Here is a 22,290-nt window from a genome sequence, read left to right as displayed (position 1 = left end):
AGGTGTTGTTCCTTTCTGGACAGACACCCGCACTGACAATAACGAAGCGCTACTCGTTCGAACCACTGGTCATGAAGCCTCGATCCTTCACAACTGTTCGCTTGCGTTCTCTATTTATGGTCTTACTTGGTATTGCACTGGATTTACAGTATTGTTTGTGGAAGAGCCTTGTGTTGTTAACATTGTGTTGTGTAGTGAACAATTGTAACTGAAGAAGGATAAAAATGTGGTGCTTAGCTTGGAGGATGTACTGTGGCATTGCGTGGAGAATACTTCCCGAACCTTCTGAAGCATACGCGAACAGACGGGTTCATAAAGGGCTTAGTATGAGTGAATCTCTCTCTCTCTCTCTCTCTCTCTCTCTCTCTCTCTCTCTCACAACACTACCTATGGTATTAATGCACTTCAGAATTGGCACTATGTAGATTGGTGATATTTTCGGTGTCTTTGATATAATTTAAAAGGACAGAAAAAAAAGGAGTATTGCTTATGACAAAGAAGCCATAAAACTTCGTGTTTTCCAGAATTTTTGGAATGACTCGTGCTTCGTTACTGTCACTGCGTGTGGCGGTCTGTTCTAACACCAATTTTCGCTTAAGTGTGAATTTTATCGACTATAGATTATGTTCCATTAAAAACAAATATGATAATATTTAACCATTGTTTATTATGCTGCATCGTGAAAATGACTGACATAATTGTAGAATATCGCCTGGTTGACACTCCTGGGCTGTGCCGATGACTGAGTGCTGATACACTGAGAGCATTCTAATTAGTAGTATCTTCACAGTGAACGTTGTTTGTGATGCCTTTCATGAAATGAAACACAGGATGGTAAAAGCTCCTGCAATAACCTAATGGACTTAATTTAAGAAACAGAGCTTTTGGTTTGTCAAAGTGTGCGTGAAAACAACAGCAGCAGCAGCAGGAATAGTAGCAACAGCAGCAAAGCTAAATAAGGTTTCAGTACATGTTCCGCTGCTTTTATTCTGACTGCTACATTTTGGGATTAATGTAAAATTCTATAAACCTGTTACGTGATCATCCACTCAGCACAGTTCTTATTTTGTATTTGTATTTTGTATTTGTTCTTAAATGTCAGGCACGTAAAACTCTTAATAATCTAATATTATAAACTAAAACAAGGATAAGTTGGACGTGTGCTGTATTATAAGGGAAAGATGAGGTACTCGTCAGACTAACCACTATAAAATTCGACGTTTTGTTTTATCAACTTATTATAAAATATGTGTCGGATAAGAGTGGTGATTACCTTTAGATTTGCATGGGAGAAACTATACTATAAACATTTCCAATAATTCTTGTTTTATTTCTGAAACTGTCTTAACGCCGCTGCCGAGAGTATCCATCACTGCCGTGCCTCAAGATGACCGCGAGTAGCCAGCAGCCAGCAGCCAGCAGCATGCACAAGTTTGGCAGTATGATGTCAAACCTATCGGTTGTGTAGATCACGTGTCTTATTCGTGATACGTAAATGTTACGATGATGATTTTTTTTCGGATTTTACGTTCGGTTCCCCTAATCTACTAGGTCCAGGACTTCAGAGTTCTTATTTTGTATTTGTTCTTAAATGTCAGGCACGTAAAACTCTTAATAATCTAATATTATAAACTAAAACAAGGATAAGTTGAGCAAACTGCATATTTTCTGAATGAACTGCAACGAAGAAGGATTTCCTGTGAAACATTTGTTGCTGCATTTCGTTATATTTCCTGCAGCAGGCTCCGAACTGCGACCTTAAGAGAGAGAGAGAGAGAGAGAGAGAGAGAGAGAGAGAGAGAGAGAGAGAGAGAGAGAGAGAGAGAGAGAAACCTAATCTAACCTAACGTCTAAGAAAGATAGTTCTTCATAATTCTACAAGCTATTAAAGCGCAGAAGTGTTGCGAGTTTATCACCAAAAAGGGATGAAACTATTTCACTCGTAAAGAAGAGAAAGGAACTGAGAGAACAGAGCCTAAAAGAACATTGCCTTGTTTTTGTTTTTGTTCTCGCAATATTGAATTCTCTCACTCGTTCATTCTCTCTCTCTCTCTCTCTCTCTCTCTCTCTCTCTCTCTCTCTCTCTCTCTCTCTCTCTCTCTCTCTCTCTCTCTCTCTCTCTCTCTCTCCCTCCTTCTCACTCTCTTTTCCTCCCTTACCTATTCACTTATCGACATACTAACCTACTCACCTACCTACTACCAACACACACACACACACACACACACACACACACACACACACACACACACACACACACACACAAAGTAATTGCATATACTTCGCTTTCTGCATCCAGCGGCTCCTACTTACAGCAAGGAAGGGAAGGGAGGATGTGCTGAAGATAAGGTGGAAGGGAAGACATGTAAGGTATGCTGGTAATTCAAGGATGACGCAGTGTTTCATGTTTTTTGATGAGCTGAGAGGAGAAGCTTCATGTGGTGTGAGGAAGACCTTAGGAGGCGTTCGTGTGCCAGCCACCAGCATAATACAATTTAGCCCGAGTGCATGTAACGCAGTGGAAACCATCAAATTTACTGAAATGGGAGAAAAGCAGCGCGGCGAGATGAACCAGGACGGCGGGAAGGACAGTGGAAATCGATGACAATGGGACGATTTGGATTGAAAACCTTTAGCCTGAACGAGGGGGAAACGTCAGAAATATCCCGTGTCCTCAGTTCTGGCACGTTGGTTACTCGGAGTCAGGGTGGGTGGCGGGGCGAAAGTGGCTGTGAAAAGGGAAGGGGCAAATGATTTATCGGATTCCGTGGGTAATCTTTAATCTATGAACTACGGATACGCTCCACTTCGTATATAATAAGTCCTATTTATCTCCCTTCGTACATAAATGTAGCATATAAATCCAAGTTCTTCATACTACATCGATACCAAGTAATACATTAAATGAAGTCTAGTCAGAGCAAAGGAGTAGGAAAAAGAATATATGTGCCAGACTTACAGTAATGGACGGTGGAAGGTTCAGGAGGGAGTTTGTGATGCACCACTCGAAACTGCTGCTAATGTACGGATTCCTCCCAGGCCCGCAGACCAGCTCATGGCGGAGTGGAATTAGAGAAAGACGTTGCTTGTACGAGAGACGCTTTATTGAGGCTTATTTTGTGTGTCACTTGAGATATAAATGTCCTGAACTTGTGGGTAACTATAATAATGTTTTACCGTGAAGCTCGTAGAGTGGGGAAGCAGTGAATGGTTTTATAGGGATGCAGGAAGACGTGTGTCGTGGGAATGAGATACGTTGAGCATGGCGTAGAAATACGTGGGTAACTGGTGTAAGGTAATGATGTTATATGCACCGTATCGTGAATGCAATAAAGTAACCTTATTTCTAGAGAGTTTTTCGTTTAATGCAGTGAAGTGACGTTATCTAAGACTTGATTATCAGGGTATTAGTGCAGACAGATTTACAGATTAGGTTGACTTATTTGTGGATATTCATAAATCACATGTACTTCCCTTACCGTCCTGTGTTGTTATAATTATTAGTTTCTGTGTGTGTGTGTGTGTGTGTGTGTGTGTGTGTGTGTGTGTGTTTGTTCCTTGGAGTATAGCAATATAGTCTCCTGTACTAATTACGTAATAAGTCACCAAGACAACACAAATTAGTACTCAGGCGGCGTTCTGGATTTCTCGTTGTTGTTGTTGTTGTTGTTGTTGTTGTTGTTATTATTGTTGACGGTACAGTTACGAGCACGTTCTGTTAAATGGATATGCTCCGTGAACAATGACGTAACTGAAGCTTAACTACAATACACTTTTTTCTTTTTTTAACTCTTTGTGCAATATCTCGTTTGTTATTTTTCATGTCTTTAGGGTTTTATAACATTTACTTTATTTGTTTGACCTCATTAACCTTTGCTGTGGAAAAGTGTGCATGCAGTCATAGAAAATGTAAAAACCATCTCATATATTTTCGCTCAACCGTGCAACAAATTATAATTTTTGCACTGTAAAAGGCAATTCATCATCACCACCACAGCAACTACCAGCACCAGCACCAGCACCATCATCATCATCATCATCATCATCATCATCTCTATTTATGATTCCATTCTCTCTCAAGGCTAGATCCTGGTTTGCAGTTAGGTACATTACGTAAAATATCAACAAACGAGGTAGATTAGAAGCACTATTAGGTTTTATTTATAGTACCAATGGATATATAGTATTTTACAATCTCTCTCTCTCTCTCTCTCTCTCTCTCTCTCATGTAAGTAGGCCAGCTATTATTAGAAGCTCACAAATGTATTCTCCGCGTGTTAAGCGTTGCACATCGAATGCTAGTAATTGGAATGTGGGACAATTCACGCGACACGATTCAATTGCTCTCTGAATAAAGTTAGTGGCCGTACAAGTAAAAAAAAAAAAAAAATGAAGCTAAACTCAGATGGACAAGCTCAAAATTTGTTATGTCATTTATTCCAGACAACGAGCACACACACACACACACACACACACACACACACACACACACACACACACACACACACACACACACACACACACACACGTGACAGAGAGAGAGAGAGAGAGAGAGAGAGAGAGAGAGAGAGAGAGAGAGAGAATTTTTAGTCAATAGTTCGAGCACTCGTTACAACTGAGTACCCGCACGTTCACTGACAAAATGTAGAGTAATGAAACAGCAGAAATTAAAACAAGGGATAGAGGTAAAACAACACAACAATAAACACATTAAGGCAAATGGAATTCCTGTCGTTGTTTAATCAGTGTTGGTGTTCTGCAGGAAGCAAGGAAAGTGGGTGGATGTTGTACCAATGTGATTTGCGACACTTTTGTGATGTGCAGTGTTACGTCTTGCACTCAGAGGCAATACAGAAGTGACATTTCCTCCACAGATACATGTAGTGTTGGTGAGGGAACAATTGCAGCAAGAGAATAGAAAGGAAAGAGATAAAAAAGAATCACTTAACTGGAACTTTTGTTTGACAGAGAGGTTTGTGTGTATTGGAAAGACATTCTGCCATGGAGATATTACAAAGTGAATATAGTTTCCGGAATAAAAAAGAAAAAAAGAAAAATTGTACCTGTGTTAAAGAAAAGTATTGGCACACTTCTTGTAATTGGTAATTGGTATTGAGTTGCTGTAATTTTGAGTGTGTGAAGAAAATGAAACAATGTATTTTTTTTGCTCGTATGTGTAAAAAGTATGCCATTGCTTTGTTCCTCCTCAAACACACACACATATACAAAAAAAAAAAAAAAAATAAATAAATAAAATAAAATAAATAAATAAATAAATAAATACAAAAATAAATAAATAAATAAATAAACTTAAGGAATGAAAGGAAAGCGTATAATGGATTGACAATAGTAATGGTAATAGTAATGATGATGATGATAACAGAACAACAACAATAAATAGATAAATAAAGCAATAAAAAATAACGGATTCCTGTTCTTGTGCTGTATTGTATATTTACATTTATTGCACTCATTAATCACGGGGGTAACATTAATGCAGCCTCAGTAGGGTCGAGTCCACTGCTAAAATGAATAAATGAGTACTCCCTTATGACCACGTGTCAATATGTAGTGTGGGTGGAGCTGGACCTGGATTTGTGGTACTGGCTGTCATGTTTATACTGCCAGTGTTTGTGAGTACCGTGACTGTTGTTCTTTTTCACCGAATCACGAATCGACCAGCCATTCGTTCCCCGTGACAACTTTGTGGGTCGGCTCCGGCCGGTGATGAAAAATTTGTGTTTATAATTATGTATGTTCTGTGTTAATCATTTGTTTATCGACACACACACACACACACACACACACACACACACACACACACACACACACACACACACACACACACACACACACACATATTCCCTTACTTTTTTTTTGTTTCCAGTTTATTTCTCTCTTTCCTTACTCCTTCCTTCTTTTCGTCAATCCTCATCTCGCCAGTGCTTTTTCCTCATTCTCAAAATAACTGCAACATTTTTTGAATACATGCACCATTTCATCTACATCCGTTTTAATCCTGGGATAGCATTCCTTTGTTTTGTTCCGGGATGCCTCAAGGGATGTAAAGGGAAAGCGCTAGACAGGTGAAAACAAAACATGAAACAAAAGTATTACATGAAAGTGTTGTGTAGTGCACTTGTTTACCCCTCTGGTTTACGTAGTGTATGAACAGCGCAGTGGTCTTGAATGGGTACTGTGGCTTGTGTCTACGAAAGCTGCGAACGACGTCTTAAATATTAATCATACATGGATATTAATTTCATGTTTGTTTTGCAGTGAGTGAAGTATTTGTCTGTGGTGTTTCAAGATATCGAACAGTATCATTAGCTGTGTAATCTCCAGTTCCACTCTTAATTAATCTGCAAGGAGAAAAAAACAGCCTTATGAGAGTACGTAATGAATGCTGCTGTCCACTACGCTTTCATAACCTGAACAAAAGTGTACGAGATCGACTAGAATCTAAGATGACCTTGATTCTTGGGCTGTCTGGCTGGTTAGTGGGCTGTCCGTGCTACATTTAAGCCCAACAGGTGTGGCGTTGGCTGTACCACACCTAACTCGGCTTTCATGAAGTGGATGGAGCAGGACAGGTTGATTAGGGTGTGCGTGGGGAAGGGAATGTGCAGCTGTGTTTCGTGATAGGAAGAAAATAAACAAAGGTTCTTTCACATGACTGTTCACATTTCGAGTTGTACAGTAGATTTATGTATTTCTCTTCGTCTTTTCCCTCCTCCTCCTCCTCCTCCTCCTGGCTCCATTTCCAGGGTTTTACTTTATTTTTTATCTCCTTCCAGTCTGTTTGTAAAAGTTGGTTGCTGTTGTTAGTTCTTGTCTCTCTCTTTTTTTTTTCATTCATCTTGCATATATGTTGGTCTTGCTTGTTTTTTTTTTCTTTTTTCTCTCTCTCTCTCTCTCTCTCTCTCTCTCTCTCTCTCTCTCTCTCTCTCTCTCTCTCTCTCTCTCTCTCTCTCTCTCTCTCTCTCTCTCTCTCTTTCGTTCATTCAAGTGATCTGCTCTTTTTTCCAAAATTCTTTAGGCCGGTTTTGAAAGACACCAGTACCTCCCTTTACTTCTCCTCCTCCTCCTCCTCCTCCTCTTCTTCTTCTTCATCCATCTTCTATTCATTTTCTTCTTCCTGCTTCTTCTCTTCAGTTATTCCTCCTACTCTGCATATCTCAGACTTAACGTCGCCGACTTTGGTTTGATAACGATTGACCTCAGAGAGAGAGAGAGAGAGAGAGAGAGAGAGAGAGAGAGAGAGAGAGAGAGAGAGAGAGAGAGAGAGAGAGAGAGAGAGAGAGAGAGAGAGAGAGAGAGAGAGAGAGAGAGAGAGAGAGAGAGAGAGAGAGAGAGAGAGAGAGAGAGAGAGAATGTATCCACAATCTGTTTCAATCCATGAGAGTATAATTTTCTAAATTTTGAAGGACACGTCAGTTGTACTTCGTGTGAAATGCATGACAGGACTTGAGGCAAAGTGGAAACTGTCGGTGTAGTTAGGTTATTTTTTTCATCATCTTTCACTGTAAAGCCGCGACTGGTATTAAAGATCGTCAGAAACTTTGTATGTATATGTTTGGGCGTAAAATATTTGTTAATTGTTTGTTCATGATGATAATGTTGTTAGTTTGTGATATAGTGTGGTAGATCCTTGCTCTCGATTCTAATGTTATTCATTAATATTTAAGATCTTATTTTCATAACACGCCCACAAGGATGATGCTATTTCTTTTTTCTTTTTTTTTTTTTTGGGGTAGATTCAGATTAGGATGTCGTAAAAACTACCGATTATTTAAGGATTCTTATTAATATAACCAAGGATTTCTAGTTGTTGCTATTGTGTCACCCCTTCGACAAGCTATACATTACTTCAAATGGCAGTGCCCTTGTCTCGAAATGCAGAAACAACGGTAAAGAAAGTAGCATCTTAAAAGAAAATAGAGATTAAATCAAGGACGTACTTCTCACGGTCGTCTCTCACCAGTTATCATTGTGACCATCGAGCAGTGTTGGTAATGGTGTGTGCTTTTTTTTTTTTTTTTATGTAAGAAGGACACTGGCCAAGCGCAACAAAAATCTAATAAAAAAAATGCCCACTGAAATGCCAGTCCCGTAAAAGGGTCAAAGCAGTGGTCATAAATTGGTGGATAAGTGTCTTGAAACCTCCCTCTTGAAGGAATTCAAGTCATAGGAAGGTGGAAATACAGAAGCAGGCAGGGAGTTCCAGAGTTTACCAGAGAAAGGGATGAATGATTGAGAATACTGGTAAACTCTTGCGTTAGAGAGGTGGACAGAATAGGGGTGAGAGAAAGAAGAAAGTCTTGTGCAGCGAGGCCGCGGAAGGAGGGGAGGCATGCAGTTAGCAAGATCAGAAGAGCAGTTAGCATGAAAATAGCGGTAGAAGACAGCTAGATATGCAGCATTGCGGCGGTGAGAGAGAGGCTGAAGACAGTCAGTTAGAGGAAAGGAGTTGATGAGACGAAAAGCTTTTGATTCCACCCTGTCTAGAAGAGCAGTATGAGTGGAACCCCCAGACATGTGAAGCATACTCCATACATGGACGGATAAGGCCCTTGTACAGAGTTAGCAGCTGGGGGGGGGGGTGAGAAAAACTGGCGGAGACGTCTCAGAACACCTAACTTCATAGAAGCTGTTTTAGCTAGAGATGATATGTGAAGTTTCCAGTTCAGATTATAAGTAAAGAACAGACCGAGGATGTTCAGTGTAGAAGAGGGGGACAGTTGAGTGTCATTGAAGAAGAGGGGATAGTTGTCTGGAAGGTTGTGTCGAGTTGATAGATGGAGGAATTGAGTTTTGAAGCATTGAACAATACCAAGTTTGCTCTGCCCCAATCAGAAATTTTAGAAAGATCAGAAGTCAGGCGTTCTGTGGCTTCCCTGCGTGATATGTTTACCTCCTGAAGGGTTGGACGTCTATGAAAAGACGTGGAAAAGTGCAGGGTGGTATCATCAGCGTAGGAGTGGAGAGGACAAGAAGTTTGGTTTAGAAGATCATTAATGAATAATAAGAAGAGAGTGGGTGACAGGACAGAACCCTGAGGAGCACCACTGTTAATAGATTTAGGAGAAGAACAGTGACCGTCTACCACAGCAGCAATAGAACGGTCAGAAAGGAAACTTGAGATGAAGTTACAGAGAGGATAGAAACTGTAGGAGGGTAGTTTGGAAATCAAAGCTTTGTGCCAGACTCTATCAAAATCTTTTGATATGTCCAAGGCAAAAGCAAAAGTTTCACCAAAATCTCTAAAAGAGGATGACCAAGACTCAGTAAGGAAAACCAGAAGATCACCAGTAGAGCGGCCTTGACGGAACCCATACTGGCGATCAGATAGAAGGTTGTGAAGTGATAGATGTTTAAGAATCTTCCTGTTGAGGATAGACTCAAAAACTTTAGATAGGCAGGAAATTAAAGCAATAGGACGGTAGTTTGAGGGATTAGAACGGTCACCCTTTTTAGGAACAGGTTGAATGTAGGCAAACTTCCAGCTAGAAGGAAAGGTAGATGTTGACAGACAGAGCTGAAAGTTTGACTAGGCAAGGTGCAAGCACGGAGGCACAGTTTCGGAGAACAATAGGAGGGACCCCATCAGGTCCATAAGCCTTCCGAGGGTTTAGGCCAGCGAGGGCATGGAAAACATCTTTACGAAGAATTTTAATACATGGCATGAAGTAGTCAGAGGGTGGAGGAGAGGGAGGAACAAGCCCAGAATCATCCAAGGTAGAGTTTTTAGCAAAGGTTTGAGCAAAGAGTTCAGCTTTAGAAATAGATGTGATAGCAGTGGTGCCATCTGGTTGAAGTAGAGGAGGGAAAGAAGAAGAAGCAAAGTTATTGGAGATATTTTTGGCTAGATGCCAGAAATCACGAGGGGAGTTAGATCTTGAAAGGTTTTGACATTTTCTATTAATGAAGGAGTTTTTGGCTAGTTGGAGAACAGACTTGGCATGGTTCCGGGCAGAAATATAAAGTGCATGAGATTCTGGTGATGGAAGGCTTAAGTACCTTTTGTGGGCCACCTCTCTATCATGTATAGCACGAGAACAAGCTGTGTTAAACCAAGGTTTAGAAGGTTTAGGACGAGAAAAAGAGTGAGGAATGTACGCCTCCATGCCAGACACTATCACCTCTGTTATGCGCTCAGCACACAAAGACGGGTCTCTTACACGGAAGCAGTAGTCATTCTAAGGAAAATCAGCAAAATACCTCCTCAGGTCCCCCCAACTGGCAGAGGCAAAACGTCAGAGGCACCTTCGCTTAGGGGGACAGTGTTAGTGGACAAGCGCACTATCACCTCTCATGATGGTAATTTTTTTATCTGTAAGAGGTTGCTATCACGCGCTCGTCGAACATGACGGAGAGATTAACTGCTCTGTGATGGAAAGCTACGCACACGTGTTTATGTGCGAGATTTATGGAGTGCGAGTGTGTGTGTGTGTGTGTGTGAAGGGATAGGGTGGGCGTTATATGATACTGCTTTCACACGCACACACAAACATACACACACACAGCACAGACTAAAGGGACCCCCACTTCCTCTAATAAAAATTTAACAAAAAACCCAAGCAACCCAAGCAACTCATACCACCACCATCACCACCCCCACTCTGCGTCCCCTTGGCTGGTGGGGCGCCAGGAGACTCTGATTTGTTGACACAGGTGTGAGACCACCACCACCACCAACACCGCCGCCGCCATCACCACCGCCACCGCCACCACCACCACCACCACCACCACCACCACCACCACTAGTTAACCTACCCTTTTTCCCTCTGCTAAAAATGTTCACAAACTTGGTACTTGATAGTGAGATATTATGGTAGGATTACGGCTGAATATCACACACACACACACACACACACACACACACACACACACACACACACACACACAAGGGGAGCATTCTTAAACGCTTTGTTCTCTCAAGAATTTTTTTCAAAGGCCACAGAGTTAGCCACTCCTGTTCTTATAGGTGTTATTATCATGTGAATGAAGGATACTTGCTAAACTATCGCCAGACGCATGAAAGCACTTGAAAAATCCCAATAACTTCCACTGCAACCTGTCAAAAGCAGTCGAGATAAAACGCCAAAACGTTTCAGAATACGTTTACTGGCGTAAAGATATATGTACACGTGTTGCGCCGGAACAGATCACAAAAAAATGCAACACGGAATCATGAAGTGCTCGCTGCAACAGGACAAACACGACTGCTGGCTATCTTTTTATTAAATGTTATGATAGTATGGCTGACTGACACACGATGCTGAGTGCTACATGAGTGGTGGGATGAGGGAGTTAGTGAATGTCATGTCACGCTCCTTGTTACAAATCACGGAATTAAGGTATAGATAGAATGATTCTTCAGATTCTTCCTAATCCTATATCGCTGTACTGTCCTGATTCTCTAAGAAAATGTGCGTACTTACCACAAAGATTTGTAAAGTGTGACAGATGTGCTTCTATTATTTTGCTTTTGTGTCATATTGTATACTTCCTCTACTTGTATCGCTATTTATTTATTTTTTGCTCCTATATAAAGTAAGAAAAAGCCTCAGGAAATTCGTCTGTTTGGGAAGTTTGACCCGACTCACGCACCGCTGGCCTCCCGCTCCCCTGCCGCCAACCTTCCTCCGCGACACTCCGGCGATGATTTAGTGCGTCGTGTGCTGAAAACGAAATGGTAGCAATATTGCCGTGCGTGTGGCAGTAATCGTTTGAACTCTTGGTAGCCTCACGTCAGGCTATGCTGGAGGAACATACCGTCAAGTTTTCACCAAATAAATTTTAGCTCATGAATATTCCATCTTTTAAAACTTCCTTCACTATTATCCTTTTGATAGGTTAGGTTTGGTTGAATTATGTTTAGTTTGGTTTGCTGTGGTTTGATTGGGTTGGGTTAGTTTTGGTTTGGTTGGGTTAGGTTTGATTTGATTTTGGTTACGTTAGGTTAGGTTAAGTTTGGTTAAGTTAGGTTAAATTGGATTTGGTTGGGTTTGGTTATGTTTAGTTTGGTTTGGTTGGGTTAGGTTAGGTTAGATTAGGGTAGTTTTCGTTAGTTGAGGTGGGGTTTGGGAATACATTATGGAGAGGGAAATATTTAAGCTAATTTTTTCATGGCCGATTATTGGTGGGTGGAATTTTCTAGATGGAATTTACATAGAAATTGCTAGAGATATTGATGATTGTATTACATAGGAATACTCTCTCTCTCTCTCTCTCTCTCTCTCTCTCTCTCTCTCTCTCTCTCTCTCTCTCTCTCTCTCTCTCTCTCTCAACCCTTCTCATTTCTCTCACTCCATTATCATCCACTCCTTTCTCCCTCATTTTGTAAACCGAAACTGATCTTCTTGTTGAAATGCATCTCCTCCTCCTCCTCCTCCTCCTCCTCCTCCTCCTCCTCCTCCTCCATCACCCCCTCTGCTACTCATCTTCCTGTGTCCCCGCACTCCACAATTCCCATGAAGGAACCTAAATCTCTTCCCTGACCGTACATAAGGAACTGATCGCGAAGGTTCTTGTGCTGCTGAGAAAAGTTTTGCTGAATAATGAGACTCGAACGGCGCTCAAGAATTCCTTGTGGGAGTTAAGAGTCCGTGGCGAGAGAGAGAGAGAGAGAGAGAGAGAGAGAGAGAGAGAGAGAGAGAGAGAGAGAGAGAGAGAGAGAGAGAGAGAGATGTGCAGTGTGTAAGGAACGCATGCATGACTCGTCTTGATTGGTTGATCGTAAAATCCAAAAGTTACTTCTTTGAGATGCTCATGAAAACCTCCCTAATATCAAGAAGTTTACTCCTAAATGATAATTACCACTGATGCTACCTGTCTTTCTTCCGTGTAGTGTGTATATGCAATGGGAGTGACGAGTGGGATAGCGTGCAAGACTCAGATAAGGATGAAATGCTCTTTGCTCTTCCTCCCCCACGCCAGGTAACACGTTAACAAGCGGAGGAGTTGAGGCCAGATCCCTTCCCCTCGCTCCTGGTTGAAACATACATTTGGTCACTGAGGGAAATGATACGAGAGAAATCTAACCAGTAGATGGGAATGGATTTGTATTGGAAAGGAATAGTGAAGCGTGTTCATAAGTATTTGATCACGGATTTGGTGTGGTATGTAGTTTTTCTCTTTTTCTCTATTTTTTTTTCTCTCTGTTAACTAAAGGCGATGGTATGTGAGTGGGTGATGTGGAAACGGTACGGAATTGTGTACGGTGTTGTGGAGTCTGATCATGGGCACAAAAAAATAGGAGAGAGAAAGAAAACGAAAAAAGCCAACTCATTAATAATAAAGGAAATTCTTAAGTCCCCCCACACACTCATTTATTTTCATTTACAGTATTTACAGAAGTGTCTTATTCTCCTTCTGAAATATTGCAACTTATAATGTGTGTGTGTGTGTGTGTGTGTGTGTGTGTGTGTGTGTGTGTGTGTGTGTGTGTGTGTGTGTGTGTGTCTGTGTGTGTGTGTGTGTATGTGTGTGTGTGTGTGTGTGTGTGTGTGTGTGTGTGTGTGTGTGTGTGTGTGTCCATTGCATCGTCACGTGCACCCATTAGACTATGAAGCTGGAGACTTCTCAACACCTGCTCCTCTTTCTCTCTCTCTCTCCCCCTTAATAACTCTGTGGCTTTTCATCCCCTTCCCTCGCCCACACCAAGCCTTACCCTCGACGTGAGCGTGTTAGTGAGGGAGGAAGAGAGGGAGAGAGAGGGAGAGGTCGCGGCTGGGAAAAAAAAAATGGTTGCTGTACATTTTCAACCATAATTAAATCTGTGCCCGAACTGGTTGGAGCTTCTGTAATATCTGCCTGAAAATGTGAAGTTTACTCGACTTATTGCAGCATAAATGTACATCGTTTTTATTTGTTGGTAATTGTTGGAGCTTTGCAGGTGGTGCGTTGGAAAGGGTGTGTGGTGGTGTAGGGTGACCGACGAATTGTGTGTGTTGAGGGTGTGGTGTTGTGGTGGATGATGTGGCTCTAGTGATGAATTGATGCTCTGGTGTTGTGTGATGTGGTGGTGATTGTAATAGTAGTAGTGGTAAAGGTATGAGAGAGAGAGAGAGAGAGAGAGAGAGAGAGAGAGAGAGAGAGAGAGAGAGAGAGAGAGAGAGAGAGAGAGAGAGAATTACACTGAAAAAGAATCCGGAGTTTGACTAATACACACTACTGTATTACATAATGGTTCGTATTCTCTCACATCACACCTACTTTCACCAGGTTGTAGTAAAAGTCAAGGTTGTTTTCACGGTTATAGTATTATTGGGAAAAACACGCACGAAAATCTAATTAATCATTTATGTAACCTCAGACAAATAGTACTTATGAGAGGAGAAAGAGAACAATACACGGCTATCCACTGCCACTTATTATTCATGCACTTAAGACAGCGTGCAGGCCAATGAGAAGTTGTGATGCTGGGTGAGTAATGACGCTAAAATTATAGTGGTGGTGATGAGTGACGAGCGTTGCGTCAAGTGGATGGCGCGGGATAGGAAGGGGACGAAGGAAAGGCGCGGGAGGAAGCAGTTAAGTGAGTCATTTTTGGTCGGTGTCATATTTCGCGCCAGCCAACACAGTAACCGTCTCCACGTGTTTCAAGATCGTCAACACTGAACTTGTACACTCTGCGAAGTTGACATGCATTACTGATACGTGCATTGTCAGCCATAAAGGAGAAGAATATGATTTGTTTATATATTTCCCACTACTTCACAACACGACATAGCCATCACCATCTTCCTCTCGGATTACAGGCAACAGCTGGTGTGGGCGCCTCGCTCAGACCCAGCCAAACAGGCAGCCCCTTGCATATATTAAACGTTGGGTCACCCTGAGACATTTCCCTGATCGGTGACAAGACTGCTTTCTGGTGTTTTCTCGAAGAGGAATGCATGACGTATAGATGCTGCATACATTATCGGAGCGTGTGTTATACCGGGGTTAGCTGTCACGGGGCGAGGGAAGGGGAGGCAAGTGCACGGTATTGGGTTAGTAAAAGAGAGTATTTTATTTTTATTTGTTTCTTTGTATTATTATTATTATTTTTTTTTATAAATCATGTCATTACCGTAAGGGTGAAAGCTACGGTACGTTCTCGTGTTTATGACTTCATTAAACAATTTTGGTTAATAGATCGAAACATGTTCTCGTCCGTTCTCCGTCAGTGACGTGCCTCACTGCCATTACGTTTGGCCGCATAAATCCACCCGCCTCTCGCCAGAGATCCTGCCGTGTTCAGCCGCGCCAGGTGGACGCCTGCCTCCAAATTTCGATAAGCACTCACACGCTTTGGATGAAACGTTGAATTTAGAATTGTTGTCAGATAAAATAGGATATAGTGACTGGCTTGCTTATATATATATATATATATATATATATATATATATATATATATATATATATATATATATATATATATATATATATATATATATATATATATATATACATATATTATGTAGTTACTATAGCATACAATGAACTCGCTGCCCTTTCAACAAATAGTTGATAAATGTGTATGGTGATAAAATAAATATTTGCGATGGAGTGTTGAGTGCCAGGGGTTCACTGTGTAAGTGTGAGGTGAGTGGCAGCAGTGTGGGGGCGTGGAGCACCTCCTGCCACCCTGGCGAGCTGACGGGAGGGGAGCAGCCCGTGCCTCGGTCCCGGAAATAGCTCTCAGATTACTTCAGTTCATTTTTCTTCATTTTCATCCCTTCACGCACCACCGAACTATTCTTAATTAAGGCAAAAGTTGTGATGTACGTGGAGCACCTTAGCCTTGCATGGCGAAGAAGAAAGGCGCGGGACTAAGTGGTGAGTGCATGACGAGACTCCCCCTCGGGTCTTGGCGGCGTATTAATGAATGAATAACCTTCACTCCGCTTGAACTTTTGACCGAGGCGTGCAATAAATTCAGCGTTTTCAAGTAATAAATTTCATCGGGTTTCATGTCCGATACTCAGGCGGTGTGTGCTGGCGGTTGTTCCTAGACGCAGTGCATCACTTTTGGCAGAACGCGTTTGTCATAGTAAAAATAAAGCAATATTTCTGAAAAAGCGTACACCAGAATTTTCCTGTGACGTTATGACTACTTCATACACACCAAAACAAGACAAGCGTGTGAGTGGCTTGATCACCTCCATCCTCTGTTCTGTCTACTGTTACTCACTTTTCTCTCTCTCTCTCTCTCTCTCTCTCTCTCTCTCTCTCTCTCTCTCTCTCTCTCTCTCTCTCTCTCTCTCTAGGAAATTCCACATGAGATTAAGTAATTACTAATTTTGCACCACATTTGTATTTACTGCTGTTCCTTATTATTTTTGGCATAAAACAGTTTACATATACACTCACCTTACTCACTCACCCACTCAGCCTTTCACACACACACACACACACACACACACACACACACACACACACACACACACACACACACACACACACAGTTCCTCTTATCTCTTTAAACAGTACAGCTCCTGCACACGGTAATGTTACAAAACCTGCTCATGTACTTGGCATTTCCTGCTTTAACATGTGTGTAACTTATGCTCAGATAAAATCTCTGGTGTTTAACATATTCCAAGTGGTTCCTGGAGAAGAAAATAATATTGAATTGGTAAAATGAAAACGGAGGAAGTGTAGGAGGAGGTGGAGGAGGGAGGCTACTTATCTCCCCCCTCCTTCACCTTTTTCCCTCTTAGTGGTGGTTATGACTGCGGCGGCTGGGGCGCGGTATCACTCAGCGCGCCCGTTGTGCTCCTTTCTTAGAATTTTACGTCCATTCTGTGCCCTTAGTGTGTGTGTGTGTGTGTGTGTGTGTGTGTGTGTGTGTGTGTGTGTGTGTGTGTGTGCTGCCGGGTATTTCTTTGTAACGATCAAGAAATCATTACTTTACTTAAGGTTCCTCGACTATCATTAATTTTCATTCAAGCGTTCTCATTCCTTCCTTCATTCCTTCTTTTTTTTTTTCTTTACTTTCTTTCTTCATTGTCTGCTTCCTTTCATCGTGTAGACGTGAGGATGGGAGAAATTGGGCGCGGCTTCGACAAGGTTTGGGAGGCAGAGCAACCCACCAGGTTACGTCAGGAACGCAGGGAAGAAATGCAAAACCAAACAAATGACGTTGAGCCGTTGTAAAGCATGGTCGCAATGAACCTGAATTTGATCCATATAACCTTTCGCATTTCTTGACGTCCAGCCGTGCGATGCGAGCCGTGCCTGCTTGATAACCCATAATTTTATCTAATGACGCGCGTGAAGACGATTACAGGCCGCGTGGGGGAAATAAAGGGTCTCACGTGCAATGCATGACTGTGACGGAACATTAGTGCGAAGGCCATGGGACAGTTCTTTTTATTCGGAAATACATTCTCGAGAAAACTGTGCATTATTTTTGATACTCGATGTGAATTCCCAGTTCGTGGTCCGACATTCGTGCACGCATAGTAATTTCAATTATTGACAACAAGTGCCGAATTCAAGGTCGGTTTCCCGGAGCAGCCAGAAGTTCAGAACACTGTCCACACTGAGGGTTTGAGGCGTTGGTCGCCTGCTGGCTGTTGAGCAATGGTGGGTGGTCGGCGAGACCCGCCATCAGTCTCAAGGACACGAGCGTTGTCCTTCACTGTAGCCACACAGATTATTTGTTTCTACATTTTTCTTAAAGCGAGATTACTTCTACCAAGAAATAGTGTTGTTCATGTCTGTCAGTTCAGTTGGCATTCGTGCGTGATTGATATTGTTTAGTCGACGATTCAAAGCTGCGAGGAGGGCAAAACGTATCTGTTCCTCTAACTAGGGCTTTTGAAATCATTTGATAATACTACTGTTATTGTCAGTGTTTGGTATTTCACGCCACATCTGGAGACGATAACATTTCCTTACGTATTCAAGTCACACTCATCTCTCATTTTGACTGAGAAACTCCAGGAAATGCTATTTCTAACATGGTATCACTGACGGCAAGTGTATCCTCTCGTAGAATTCTGCATAAGAATCACATTAATAGGAACCTTCCAGAAAAAAAAAATGTGTTTACCCATATCAGGCAGCATCTATTCACTGTCTTTCCCTCTCTCCATGGACGCGTGTAATTGACCATCATCAGGCTGCATCTCGTCAGGGTGTGGCTGGCATAGGTCAGGAGACTTTATGGCCGCCTGTTAACGTGGCATTCAGTGTGAGCACCCTCTAGCTGTCAGTAAAAACTCGCACAACTGACACTCTCTTTGTTACAATATTTTTTTTCCTTTTCTATGTTTTCTTTTCCCCCTCTCCTCAAAACACACGCACACACACACACACACACACACACACACACACACACACACACACACACACACACACACACACACACACACACCACTTCCTTTGTTTGCCTGTAGACCGTATTTTTCACGTCTATTTTTTTTCCTTTTTCCATAGATTTTTATTTTTTATTTGCCTCTCTCTCTCTCTCTCTCTCTCTCTCTCTCTCTCTCTCTCTCTCTCTCTCTCTCTCTCTCTCTCTCTCTCTCTCTCTCTCTCTCTCTTTTTCTCTTTCTCTCTCTCTCTCCCCGCTAAAAGAATAACTTAGCACACACACACACACACACACACACACACACACACACACACACACACACACACACACACACACACACACACACACACGAAACAAAAAAAGAAACTCAGCGAAACAACTCGAGCTGACTGATTCTTTCAATAACATTAAGAAAAGAAAGAACGAAAAAAAAAAAATGTGTTGCCAAATGAACACAAACATTTTTCGTATCCAAGCATGCATCCGTTGTTTCACAGATGTCGAGGATATCTAAAAATGCTGAGAAAGAAGAAACCTTGCCATTCTTTAGGTATTTCCAGCGAGGAGGCGGTGGAGGGAAGGTTGGAAGGCGAGAAGTGGGTAAGGTCGAGGGCGATGAGAGGTGGGAAGCACGAGATAACACCTTTAATGTCTCCATGAAACTTGAGCGGTGGTGTGTTTCTCTCTCTCTCTCTCTCTCTCTCTCTCTCTCTCTCTGTGAGGTGTTTACATCCACCCTTGGCCAAGACTCGTTTTTCTAAGGCGGCAATTAAGCAATACCTGAGCCATCTTGGGAGTGGGCGTCACAAGGAGGAGGCAAGGCAAGACAAACAGAGACGGGGACAGGGAAAGAGAACAAGTTGATAACGTGTTTTTCATTGTCGCAAAAGATAAAAACAGGTTAAGCTTAAAAAGATGAAAGGTAAATGTTTTTCGAGCCTTAATCTAGTGTCATGCATACGGGAGTAGAGAAGACGGCAGGATGACACGTAGGAGTTTATAAGATTTACGCACTTTGCATTATTCCTTGTTTAAGAGAGACTTTGGTGCACGTGTCCGTACCAGATGGAATTGTAATGCTTTCAATGGCGAAGGTAGCATGTTGCTTTGTACTCAGTCACTCTGTCGTCACGGGTCTCCCCTGTGGGATTTCCTTGGCATCCTCACGCAGCTGCCTCGCTCCCACACCGTCCTTCCCCAGCTGGCAGGGCTGTGGTGAGGGTGGTGTGGGGTGCTGTGCCTTCTACAGATTGGCAGGCGGTGATGCGAGGTGTGGACAGGTGGCGCGGGTCTCACCGTGGCGGGGTGGAGAGAAATCCGATCAAGTTCTGTTAAGGCGATAGATGACGATTGCGAGGTTAGAGCAGTCCGGTGTTTCTACTAATTAACCATGTTGTGGTGTGAATTATTCTGTGTAGAGCATGGGATTAGTCTCTCTCTCTCTCTCTCTCTCTCTCTCTCTCTCTCTCTCTCTCTCTCTCTCTCTCTCTCTCTCTCTCTCTCTCTCTCTCTCTCTCTCTCTCTCTCTCTCTGCTCCATGTCTGTGGGTGCGCGAATTTACAGTACATACTAAAAGCTTCCCCTGCGTGCGTACTTTCCATCGCTGGCTTTGAGCAAAAAGTAGACAGCGCACGTTGATCCTCGATGGCAGACTGACTCCCCTGGAAATGATGCCGAATTGGAGGGACGAGGAAGAGTTCGGGTTGTGACGAGTGAAAGAAATAGCGGGGCGTGTCAGGGTAAGGTGGGGTGTGGTGAGGGAAAGCGTGAAGTAATGATCAGGTGTATCGGGGAATGCGAGCTAGGTGAGGCGAAGTTAAGGGGTGGAATAAAGTGAAAATGTAAGTCCAGCCTTCCTTGTGCCCAGGTGAGGAAGGGATTAGGATGAGGCAGCATGTAAGGGCAAGATAGAATATTTGATAGGCTGAGATGTCTGTGATGTTCGGCCCAAGTCTTTTTCCACGAACTTTGTTGCCTCTGGAAGTTCAGTTGATTTCTTGCGTCTTTTGATCAGAGTGTGAACTTGTGCTGCGTGTGACGTTTGGTTGATTTAGTGAATCCATAATAGCTTAAAGGTGAAGCGCATGTTATTAGCGTTATCTTATTCATATAAGAGTGGAAGCATTCATCCTTATCCCATGACTTGTGCACAGGTGAGAATTTTCTTTACTTTCAGTGTCTCAAGGAGGAAATCGTATGCTTCATTATATAAAAACATGCAGTTTTCATTTTTCTTTCTTTCTTTCTTTTTTTATTTGTTTATTTATTTATTTATTTATTATTATTTTTTTTTTTTTTGCATAGTTTTATCGATTAAGTGTGTGACTTCTATAAGGCGTAATGCATCTGAAATACACCGAGGGGTGGTGATATATGATAATTAGAAGATGAGCACTCGTGGAGCAGCAGCACCTTGGAAGCTACAGGTGACTGAATAGAAGACAGGTGGCTACGGTGACGTTAACCTCATGCCTGAGAGCAGGTGTTGTCTGAACAGAAATGGATTCTTTATTTCATATTGTTAAATGCAATAATATCTGCCTTCTGAAAATATTATCGTCTCACAGGTTAATAAAGAAGGTGGCTAGTAGTTTCAGCACACCTTGGAATATTGCGGTATATGTTTTTTCTTCAAAAGAAAAGGAAGAGGAAATACGAGTTTCATATTTAGAAATACATTGATAGTGATGAAATCCAGTTGAAATGGATTACAAAACCATTATCCAGTATTGTAAGATTATAAAACAATTTTGATACGAATCCATACATGATAATATTTCGAAGCTTACTCACGCTGCCAGTAAAAATATATGAATCTTGCAGAGGCAACATCGGCAGCAGAGGAGGAAGGTTGGGGCGAAGTACAGAGACTAGTCATTCTTTGGGTTGAAAGTCTCCATCGCATGAGTTAGGAAGCAGTAGAGGTCAGAGTCCATGGAGTAAGTACGGTTCATATTTCACGAGCCAGTGTGTTGTTTGGTACACCTTCCCTGACTCACCGCCATGGCTGTCACACGGGTCAGCGGAATGCGCATTATGTGACACATCAAAGTGGGTATGGTGGATAAGGTGCAAAATACAACAATGGTATACTTTTTTTCTCTCTCTTCATGACTTAGCGAAAGGGAAGTAAAGATGAGTTATGTGATATGTGAACGCACGCCAATGTTGGATAAGGCACAAAATATAGCAATCATAATTCTTTTCCCTCCCGTTTTGGACATAAAAGGAAGACAAAGTGACATGTAAAGAAATCACGAGAGGAAAACGTCTGGATCTAAGAAGAAAAAGTAATCTGGAACTTTGAGAAAATTAATACAAAACTCTGAAAGTGAAAAATGGGAATCATAAGCCTCTTTCACTGTTATTCAATACCTCTCCAGCAACTGACATCCTCAGAATGGAAATTGGAGTTTGAAGCGAGGCAGTTATCAACTAATCAGTCTGGCGTCTGTCGCGCGCATAATTATTAAAACTATTGCATGGTAAAAAATTAGACTCTTAGATGAAAACAGACTATTCAAGGATTCACTGCACGGATTCACAAGTACATAGACACACCTAACAAACTTGCTGGATATTTTTGAGTGACAATTTCAACATGTATAACGGCAACTAACTGTTTGATTGATGCTCTTATTTCGACTTCCAGAGTAAGATTTTTCATTATAGATGACGCAGTAGAAGCTTCGTGCCACCCTCCGTGTTGCCCTCATGCTTCCTGATATGTAGATGAAAGTTACTGTAGTTCTCGTAATTGGGATCAGTCAGTTGATGTTCTTATTTTCTTTATCGTCTTTTGTTTTCTACTACTACTACTACTACTACTACTACTACTACTACTACTACTACTACTACTACTACTACTACTACTACTACTTCTACTACTACTACTACTGATATATGTAGGTAAGAGTGCAAAATTCTAACGCAGGTTGTTTGAATGAGGCCGTAAATGATTGTGAAGTCGTTGCATT

The 22,290-nt window shown here is 42.0% G+C and overlaps 1 protein-coding gene across 5 annotated transcripts in view; it reads left to right on the top strand.

The window, feature by feature from the left end:
* The window catches only part of LOC135089521 (antifreeze protein Maxi-like), a 175,091-nt gene that overhangs the window by 2,144 nt on the left and 150,657 nt on the right, over positions 1–22,290 (top strand). The window lies entirely within an intron of this gene.

The sequence above is a fragment of the Scylla paramamosain genome, chromosome 33, assembly GCF_035594125.1.
Source record: "Scylla paramamosain isolate STU-SP2022 chromosome 33, ASM3559412v1, whole genome shotgun sequence".
Taxonomy (NCBI): Eukaryota; Metazoa; Arthropoda; class Malacostraca; order Decapoda; family Portunidae; genus Scylla; species Scylla paramamosain.
The sequence above is the reverse complement of the archived record's forward strand: the minus strand, read 5'-3'. Positions and strand labels throughout refer to the sequence as shown.